This window comes from Bos grunniens, chromosome 5 (genome assembly GCF_055505025.1).
Source record: "Bos grunniens cultivar Pamir isolate PY7600 chromosome 5, Bosgru_T2T1.0, whole genome shotgun sequence".
Classification (NCBI taxonomy): domain Eukaryota; kingdom Metazoa; phylum Chordata; class Mammalia; order Artiodactyla; family Bovidae; genus Bos; species Bos grunniens.
Window position 1 is genome coordinate 75,440,083 of NC_141169.1, and position 9,588 is coordinate 75,449,670.

The window sequence follows — 9,588 nt, forward strand, 5'->3', positions numbered from 1 at the left end:
GTCTGCAGGTGCATAGAGCTTTATGCTCTCTTCCAGCTCCTTTTTCACTGAGGAAACTCCTTTAAAAACCTCTCCCTGTCTAGCAGGTCCTGTTGGAATCTCTCTTGGTCTTCCATCTCCAAGTCTGTCTTCAACTCATTCAGAAATTCACGCAATGCCTCCACTTCTTCCCTATAACAAGGAACATCAAGGGATTAAGAAAGACACTTTGCTTGTCTGTAAAATAAGCTCAATGGATCTATTCTGCATAAACCACAGAGATTTTATTATAAATCACAAGGGAAATTTTTGCAAAAGTAAATTATTTTCAACATTAAACACGTTTGTACCTCATGGATACTCCATTATTCAATCATGAAATAAACAAGCAAAAGACATTTTAAGATAGTCTTAAGAGAGGTATTTGATAAAGATGCTCAGAGGCAGGTCAACAGCATCACTTCCAAAGGACTTGTGGGTGGAAAGTCCGCAGAGAAACTAACACAAGTGGGATTGGGGGAGAAAACCTTCATTCAAGGGCCTTAGTGTGCAGTGAGGAGTCAACTTGCTCTTTGCCCTTAGCAACTGGGAAGTGGCCCCTAAGCTCCTGGAATATTCTGGCTGATAGGAGTGTGCTTGTCTGCCTGGGCCTTTGGCCACTGGACAGTCTGACAAAGTGACATATGATGGTGGCTTCGAGTCATGTAATATCTGCACTGCCTTCCAGAGGAGCTGGACACTAGGGCATTAGTCTGACCTCTGGGAGTACTCAGAGACAACAGGCCAGGGTATTAGTAATTTGTTTTTAATTTTTTAGCTTGGAAATGGTCACAGTAATAGACAAATAAAGCATCACGATAATAAATAAAGACTGAGGCCTGGACCTATTCTCATTCAACATCACAAAAGGGCTTTTGTTGTTGTGCATTTAAAACTCTTTAACTCCGAATTAACTTACTGGCAACTAACAGAAAAGAAAGACTATGACAACATGAAGAGAGGCACAAATTGAGCACTGTAGACATTGCACGGATAAGCAAAATACAGAGTACACATACCCAGAGCTTTCCAGAAATCGCATCCTATGACAGCTCCCCAACTTACTTGATGCTATATTTCAGGCAAAATGAACATTTTAAAAAACGTCATGATTTGTTTTGAGCAGGGTGAGCACCCCTGGGGCAGTGCTCTGTGCGCCCTTCCGCACACTGAATCCAGGGCAGTTACTCGTCCTGAGGACAATGGAAGCTTCATGTGTGAAACCCGCCCAGACGCTGTCCGGAAGCTGATGGAACCTGAATTCTGCTCTGCAATAAACTGTAACTGGAATCCTGATATCCTTCAGTGCCCAGCACCCTGACCTCTCGGGGGTCACCAGCCTAACTCACACCTTACCTGGCGACAGCGTCACATACCTGCACCCTAAGGCCGTGTGCAACTTTATGGAAACTCTAAAGATTCAAGAGACGAGGAAACACCCGTCTGAACGGCTGAGCCTGAAGAGACCGGCACTTGCACAGCTGGTGGAGGAAATGTTTTCCTCTTGTTGGGGATGCGTGAGGCTCCTCAGAATCCCTCAAATGACACACAATCGCAGCCACTCACTGTGACCCTGGAGGGCTCCCTGAGCCACACGGCCTTCCACTGTCAGGGTGGCTCCACGTAGACTAGAAGAAGGTCCCAGATGGAGGGAGAAGCCAGGTCCCAGGCAGGGTGTGCAGACACAGTCACCCAGGGCCCTCTAGCCCAGTTTGAGGGGATCCTGTCAGGGAGGGAAGAAATGTTCCCCTCCCACTCAGGGGACCTCTGCCAGGGTCACAGCCCCTTCAGTTCTGTGTCCTTGGGGCCCACTCTCCTCACTCTAGTCCTGGTCCTGCTGCCTAAGCCTGCCTACTAGTCCCCCAGCCTGAACCCTCTGCTCCACTCTGACCCCTGGAGGAGGCCTGCCAGGAGGAAGCTAGCCTGAGGTGGGGGGATGTGGGAAACATTCCTGATGCACCCATGTAGGTTACCTGGACAAACGGGCCTCAATCACAAAATTCTCCTGGGTTTTGACTTCAGTGAGCAGGTCTTGCATCTCTTCGTTGCTTACTCTCTTCTGGATATACTCAATGATATCCTCAAAAAAGCTTTTACCCTAGCTGGATAAAAGACTAGGATGAGAAGAAACTATGGTGTAATGTAAATGGTAAATGGTACTGAGCATAAAGTGGTTAATGTTAATCTTCCTGAGCAGCAGTCACCTGGGGATACTCTAGAGGGATTCATCTGGGGTTATGGGTGGACTGTGTCCAACCGCCCCAATCATATGTTGAAGCCACAGCCTCACCCCCACCTCAATGAGTCTATTTGAAGATAAGGCCTTTAAGGTGGAAATTACAGTGAAATGAGGTCATAATTGTGGGGCCCAAATCCAAGAAGATTTGTGCCCTTATTTGAAGAGGAAGAGATACCAGCTCACTACTCTCTCTGTCTATCCTGCAGCATGAAGGGTTGTTAATTTTTTTTCTTTCTCCTGTTTTAGTAAGAGTGAAAGGAACCCAGGTCTCATATGGAGGGATCCCAGAGCACTAAATCTGTTTGTTTATTGATTGGGGTGTGGGTGGGTGTGGGAAATGACAGAGAACTTGGTTATCTGCAGAGGTGTTTGAGATCAGTAGAGCCAGTACCTGCCTGAGGTATCAGACCTGGTTCAGTTCAGTTGAATTCAGGTCAGTTGCTCAGTCATGTCTGACTCTTTGCGACCCCATGAATCACAGCCCGCCAGGCCTCCCTGTCGAAAACCAACTCCTGGAGTTCACTCAAACTCATGTCCATTGACTCGGTGATGCCATCCAGCCATCTCATCCTCTGTCATCCCCTTCTCCTCCTGCTCCCAATCCCTCCCAGCATCAGGTTCTTTTCCAATGAGTCAGCTCTTCGTGTGAGGTGGCCAAAGTATTGGAGTTTCAGCTTTAACATCAGTCCTTCCAATGAACACCCAGGACTGATCTCCTTTAGGATGGACTGGTTGGATCTCCTTGCAGTCCAAGGGACTCTCAAGAGTCTTCTCCAACACCATACTTCAAAAGCATCAATTCTTCAGTGCCCAGCTTTCTTCACAGACCTGGTAAGCACATGCTTATATATGAGATCCCTGGGCGGGTGTGGTGACACAGCATGGAGGGAGAGGTGATTCTGGGGGAGGGGGAGTTTTCCACCTGCATCTAACACAGTCTAGGTAGAGGGGACAGTTCCATACTCAGCAGGACCTACTGTGTGGCCCAGGCCACAGAGCACATTACATTTCATCCTCATAACAATATAGGGAAATATTCTTCTCATTTTACAGGTGAGGTCAGATAACTGTGCTCCAGGTCACACAAAGGGGAGGCGACAAAGGCCAGACTGGGGTTCAGTTCAGGGTCCGCTGATCCTTGCAGAGCAGCTGGGCAGGCGACAGGGCAAGAGTTGGAGGAAACAGCCTCTGTGGTGATGCCCCAGGGTTTGGGAGCACGAGGAGTCTCGGACCAAGAGAGAGGGCAGGAGAAGCTTCAGGGATGCTGCGGGACCTCCACTCCCTGCCCTGTCTGGTCTTGGGGACTCCATCTGCTGTCCTCTCTGGCTGTGGGCTGTTCTGGCCTCACTTCTGAGTCATGAGCTGGGATCTGAGGGACCAGGAGGGAGAAACCAAGCACCTTGGCCATGGCTCCCAGAGAAGAGGGCCAGAAAGGAGGCTATGGGACAGACCCCAGGGTGGGGGAAGTCCCCTTGGCCTCCATGGACACGAGGATGCTTATCTATTCCCTTCTGATTCTTGATTCTTCTCTAGGTTAATTCGGATAGTTGGCAGCATCTCAGTTCTGGGTCATAAGTAGGAACCACCCAAACAAGCAACAGCTGACTACCTGAGCAGTCCCGGAGGTCTTTTGGGTTCATGGCAATAGCAGGATCTCAGAGATCTCCTTTCAGCTCCTTGTCCGTGTCAGGCTAGAAGGAGGTGTGGCTTCACCCTTGGGAAGGAAAAACAGACTGCAGGCTCCATCATAAGTGAGCAGTGACTGCAGGGAGCAGCGAGGGGTTTGGTCTCCAGCGGCTTCCACTAGGACGGCCACCAGTGCCACCATGGACTTAGCCCAGCGTGCTTCTCTGTCCCCTGGGCTCTGCTGGCCACTAGTTAAGGAAAGTTACTCATCCTCCCACTGCTCTCCTCACCCTGAGTTAGAGTCCTGCTCTCCTGTTGGGGCACAAGGAGAAGGTAATCAGACAGGAGACAGCCATCTGCGAAGTTATAGGGGCAATAAAACCAGACACAGAAGAACAGATAGGAGGGGATACTCTGGAAATTACGTGAGGGAACACTTGTGTGTACTAATTGGTAATAACTAATATTGATTCATTGTCTATGACATGCAGGCTCCTGAAACTCACCTAAAATTAGGTCAGCCCAAGTTTTCATGCTGGTTCCAGAGCCTGGTCTTTCTGATCTACATCCCACATTTGTGATGACTATGCCCTATGCCTTTTTTAATATAAAAATATTTATTCGTAGACATGTTTATTAACAAATGAGTGTTTTCATTCTAAAATGATGTCTTGCTCCCTGTGCTCCAGTCTCTGCTTTAATAAATTTCCTGATGCTGCAGCTCCCACAGCCCAAGCCCTCCTAGCTTCTGCAACAGCCTTTATCCCACAAGGGCCTGAAGTCCCTCCGACCCCACCCAATCCCTGAAGTTCTGCCCTGGGTGGCTGAGGACCCCTGATGGTGCCCAGTCCTCTCTGCTGTCATCCCCTGACTGTTGAACTTTTAGGCTGTTTCTAATTATTTATGTAAATAATAGTGCAAAGAACACCTTTCTTGTAGAAAAGTTTGCCTTCATTTGATAATATTTCTTTAAGCTATTTCTGGAAGTAAAATGACTGAGTCTGAGGGTATCAACACGTAAAAATTTTTCATACCTAGAGCCACACTGTTATGCAAAGAAACTACCCATCTATATTTAGACTCATGATATAGGAGAGTGCCATCCCTTCAATCTTGTCAGTTCTCAGTTGTCTTTTTTTTTTTAAGCAGATCTTTATATTGAGAGATTTTCTTTTGGTTCTGGTTGTAAATATCATGTGCTGGGAGGTAAAGAAAGAAAGCAAATGTTGATTATGTTTAATCCTTTTTTAGAAGGCAAAAGAGCATTTATCAACTACCCCTCCTGAGACCCGACTGAAATGATAAAGATCATTATTGATATAGCAACAGCTATTGATGAGAGCCTCAGGTGTTTCTGATTTTGCTCTACACTTCAGTTGCTCTAAGATTTTATAAATTATAACGTATATTATTCCAATAACCCTGAGGTGTGTACTATTGTATCCCTGTTTGAAGATAAGGAAACTGAAGCATAGATGTTATGTGTTTCGCCTAAGGTCAGAAATCTTGTTCATGGTAGACTGGGATCCGATTCACTCTATGGGCTCAAGATGCCATACCTGGCCTCTCCTCAGTTCAGTTCAGTCCTTCAGTCCTGTCTGACTCTTTGCAACCCCATGGACTGCAGCATTCCAGGCTTCCATGTTCATCACTAACTTCCAGAGCTTGCTCAAACTCATGCCCATTGAGTCGGTGATACCATCCAACCATCTCATCCTCTGTTGTCCCCTTCTCCCCCCTCCTTCAATCTTTCCTAGCATCAGGGTCTTTTCCAATGAGTCAGTTCTTTGCATCAGGTAGTCAAAGTATTAGAGCTTCAGCTTCAGTGTAAGTTCTTCCAATAAATATTCAGGACTGATTTCCTTTAGGATTGACTGGTGTGAACTCCTTGCAGTCCAAGGGACTCTCAAGAGTCTTCTCCAGCACCATCGTTTGAAAGAATCAATTCTTCAGTGCTCAGCCTTCTTTATGGTCCAACACTCACAGCCATACATGACCACTGGAAAAACCATAGCTTTGACCCGACGGACCTTTGTTGGCAAAGTAATGTCTCTGCCTTTTAATATGCTGTCTATGTTGGTCATAGCTTTTCTTCCAAGAAGCAAACATCTTTTAATTTCATGGGTGCAGTCACCATCTGCAGTGATTTTGGAGCCCAGGAAAATAAAGTCTGTCACCGTTTCCATTGTTTCCCCATCTATTTGCCATGAAGTGATGAGGCCCGATGCCATGATCTTAGTTTTTTGAACACTGAGTTTTAAGCCAGTTTTTCACTCTCCTCTTTAACTTTGATCAAGAGGTTCTTTAGTTCTTCTTTGCTTTCAGCCATAAGGGTGGTGTTATCTGCATATCTAAGGTTATTGATATTTCTCCTGGTAATCTTGATTCCATCTTGTACTTCATCCAGCCTGGCATTTCTCATGATGTACTCTCCATATAAGTTAAATAAGCAGGGTGACAATATATAGCCTTGATGTACTCCTTTCCCAGTTTGGAACCAGTCTGTTGTTCCATGTCCAGATCTAGCTGTTGCTTCCTGACCTGCATACAGATTTCTCAGGAGGCAGGTCAGGTGGTTTGGTATTCCCATCTCTTGAAGAATTTTCTAGTTTGTTGTGATCCACACAGTCAAAGGCTTTAGTGTAGTCAATGAAGCAGAAGTAGATGTTTTCTGGAATTCTCTTGCTTTTTCTATGATCCAATGAATGTTGTCAGTTTGATCTCTGGTTCCTCTGCCTTTTCTAAATCCAGCTTGAACATCCGGATTTTCTCTGTTCACATACTGTTGAGGCCTAGCTTGGAGAATTTTGAGCGTTACCTTGCTGGTGTGTGAGATGAGTGTAATTGTGTGGTAGTTTGAACAGTCTTTGACATTGTCTTTCTTTCCGATTGGAATGAAAACTGACCTTTTCCAATCCTGTAGCCACTGCTGAACTTTCCAAATTTGCTGGCATACTGAGTGCAGCACTTTGACAGCATCATCTTTTAGGATTTGAAATAGCTCAGCTGGAATTCCATCACCTTCACTAGCTTTGTTTCTAGTGATGCTTCCTAAGGCCCACTTGACTTCACATTCCAAGATGTCTGGCTCCAGGTGAGTGACCACACCATCGTGGACATCTGGGTCATTAAGAACTTTTTTGTATAGTTCTGTGTGTTCTAGGCCAAAGGACCAGAGCACCCCCAAAATCCCCTTCCTTCTCGGGTATCCAGTCACATCTCAGGAGTCCACATCCTGAGCTGAGCCCACCTGAGCAGGTGTCACCCTCCCTCTGCACTGTTTAGGGGCCCCCGGGGGATGGGAGGAAGCCCTCAGACACACCTGCCTCCATATCCAGGCTCTGTCCCTGCTTAACCTGCTGCCTCAGACCCTGACCTCACCTCTCTGAGCTTCCATTTCCCTTCTTCTGTCAATTAGTGGCAATCATCCTTTTCTCAGACATGCATCCTGAGGATGGGGAGTTAGGCGGAGTCTTAACCCCCTGCTTACCCAGGAGTCTTCCTCTGCCTGAGTGTGAACAAGATCCAGTTGTTCTCAGCTCTGCAGATGCAGCCACCAGCTGTGCATCTCTTCAATAAACCGCACACACCCTCTGGGCCCAGATATACACCAGGAAGCAAAAGGGAAAGTGAAAGCCCTCATGTCTGAGTCATTCAGGCCTGCCCACCTACAGGGCCCCACCCTGGGCTATTGCCCCCTCCCTGTTGACCCCTTAGAAAAACAAGCTCAGCTCTGACAAGCCAGGTCCTTCTTGGCTCAGCACATCCTACCCTGGATCTGTGAAGGAAGACCTGCCACCAACAGAGCGTGAGGCCCTTGGCAAATCACTCTCCCACCCTGTGGGCTTCTTCCCAGCCCCTCCCTCTCTCCCCCTTTCCCATGTGATACCTGCCTGACTTGCTGATGTTGCTCTGGCCAATGGGGTAAAGGTTGCTGTCCAGGTCTTTGATCTAGAAGAGGAGAGCTGGATGCTTACCCCATACCACACCCCACTCCCCGCACCAGTACCCACCACTGAGCTCTGGAGCAAGGCCAAGGCTGGGTGAGGAGCCTGGAGTCAGGGTCAGTCCTGCTTCACTATGAGCAGGCTTTTCCAGATACAGGGAAAGCAGGACCTGGGGGTATAGTGGAGAAGGGGTTGGGAAGGGAACAAGTTGCGGTCAGCAAAGGGGAAGTAATGAGTTAGACTTGCAGACAAACACAGAACCTCAGCCCTGAAAGAATCTTACATCTGGGTGTCTCTGCCCACGTGCACTTCTACTAAAGGTCACAGTGGACATCAGGGTTCAGGCAGCTTTACCTTAGGTAAATAGAGAAAAGCTTTTCTAATTTTTTATGTTTAACAGGTAATGTAAGTCAAGAGTGGGTTTAGCAGCCTTCGGAGACAGAGGAGCTAAGCAACAGAGGCTGAGCATGGTGCAGCCACAGGCAGGAGGGTCAGCTGGGACTACACGTGGTTTGGAAGCAGGGCTGTGACAGAACAAGTCTCTTATCACCGATTGTCACTGACAGGGAGACGGGGCCCAGCCCAGCTCATCACTCATCTGAGTGTAAACACTTGGTAGATATTCTGTGCAAGCAACACAACTTGCTGAAAAGAAGCAGCTTTAGCGTAAATACTGACCTCTGCAACTTAGAACAACACTGCTCAGTTAGGTTTAAGCCCCAGGAACAAGCCAACAGGAGGCTGTGTGCAGCTGGTGTGAAGGCGGCTCTGTGAATTGCAAGGTACCTTTGAGACATGGGAGCAGCAGCTTAAAACCACCCAGTGCCAGGGCCTGCAGAGAAACTAGAAACCACACCAGAGGCCCTGCTGGGAGGGACTCGGGTCCTGGGTGGTGGGCACGTGCGTGTGGCACAGACCCCTGCCAGTCTCTCCCCACGTGGGACAGGACAGCAGGTGGCGACAGACAGCCGTGTGACCTGGGCTCAGGGAAGGCAGGTACACTGGCCCGGACCCAGGACAGCTGTGCTACAGAAACACCACGTGCTTGCTTCACTTCCTCCTGGGACAGGACACCCTGTGTCCTCCCGACCAATCAGCTCAACCTGGATGCAGGAAAGAGGCTGGAAGCACACAGAGGCCCCTCCCCGGACAGTCCTTCCCAGGCAGGGGACGTGGCCACGTTTCTGGACCCGGGGCCCAGCTTCCTCCTGTTCTCCGTGGGGGTGATACCACCTGCTCTCAGAGGTGCAGTGAGGATCCGATGAGGATCCAGGTGACAGTGCTGTCACAGCGATGGCCCAGCCCAGGCTCCACAGGAGTGAATTTCCCTGCAGGAAAGAGGAACAGGGAGTGGGATCCCAGTGAAGACTGGTATCAGGGGAGCAATATTCCTGGGGGTCGGGTCCCTACTGCACCTCCCTGTTGCCTGCACATGTATAACATACATGCAGAGTACTGAGAAAGGGGCTCAACAGAGCAGGAGAAGCACTGGCATCGCGCTGGGGCCCTTCACCCCTGACATCCCTGCGACATGCACCAGGTGGAGGGGATTCGTGTTTGTCTCCAGCTGGGGAAGTGAGCTGTGCACCTACTGTCATGTGTGGGGTGCTTGGACCCAGAACAGCGTGAGGAGAGTCATGTCTGTTGGTCTGAGAAGAGGGCACACGTGCATCTAGGAAGCACTCCATCTGGAGCCTCTTGACCTGAGACTTTATCCCCAGGGTTCAGGGTCCCTGTTACCCATTCATCTTCCTCATC

At 48.6% G+C, this 9,588-nt stretch overlaps 1 long non-coding RNA gene across 1 annotated transcript; it reads right to left on the reverse strand.

Annotated features, from left to right (window-relative positions):
• Positions 1-2,531: 2,531 nt before the first annotated feature.
• LOC147372426 (uncharacterized) lies at positions 2,532-8,645 on the reverse strand. The gene is made up of 5 exons (XR_015164084.1): positions 8,509-8,645; positions 7,773-7,834; positions 7,374-7,476; positions 3,867-3,971; positions 2,532-3,085 (listed from the first exon to the last, which is right to left on the reverse strand). It is a non-coding gene; the product is annotated as an uncharacterized LOC147372426 (long non-coding RNA).
• Between the last annotated feature and the right edge of the window lie 943 nt (positions 8,646-9,588).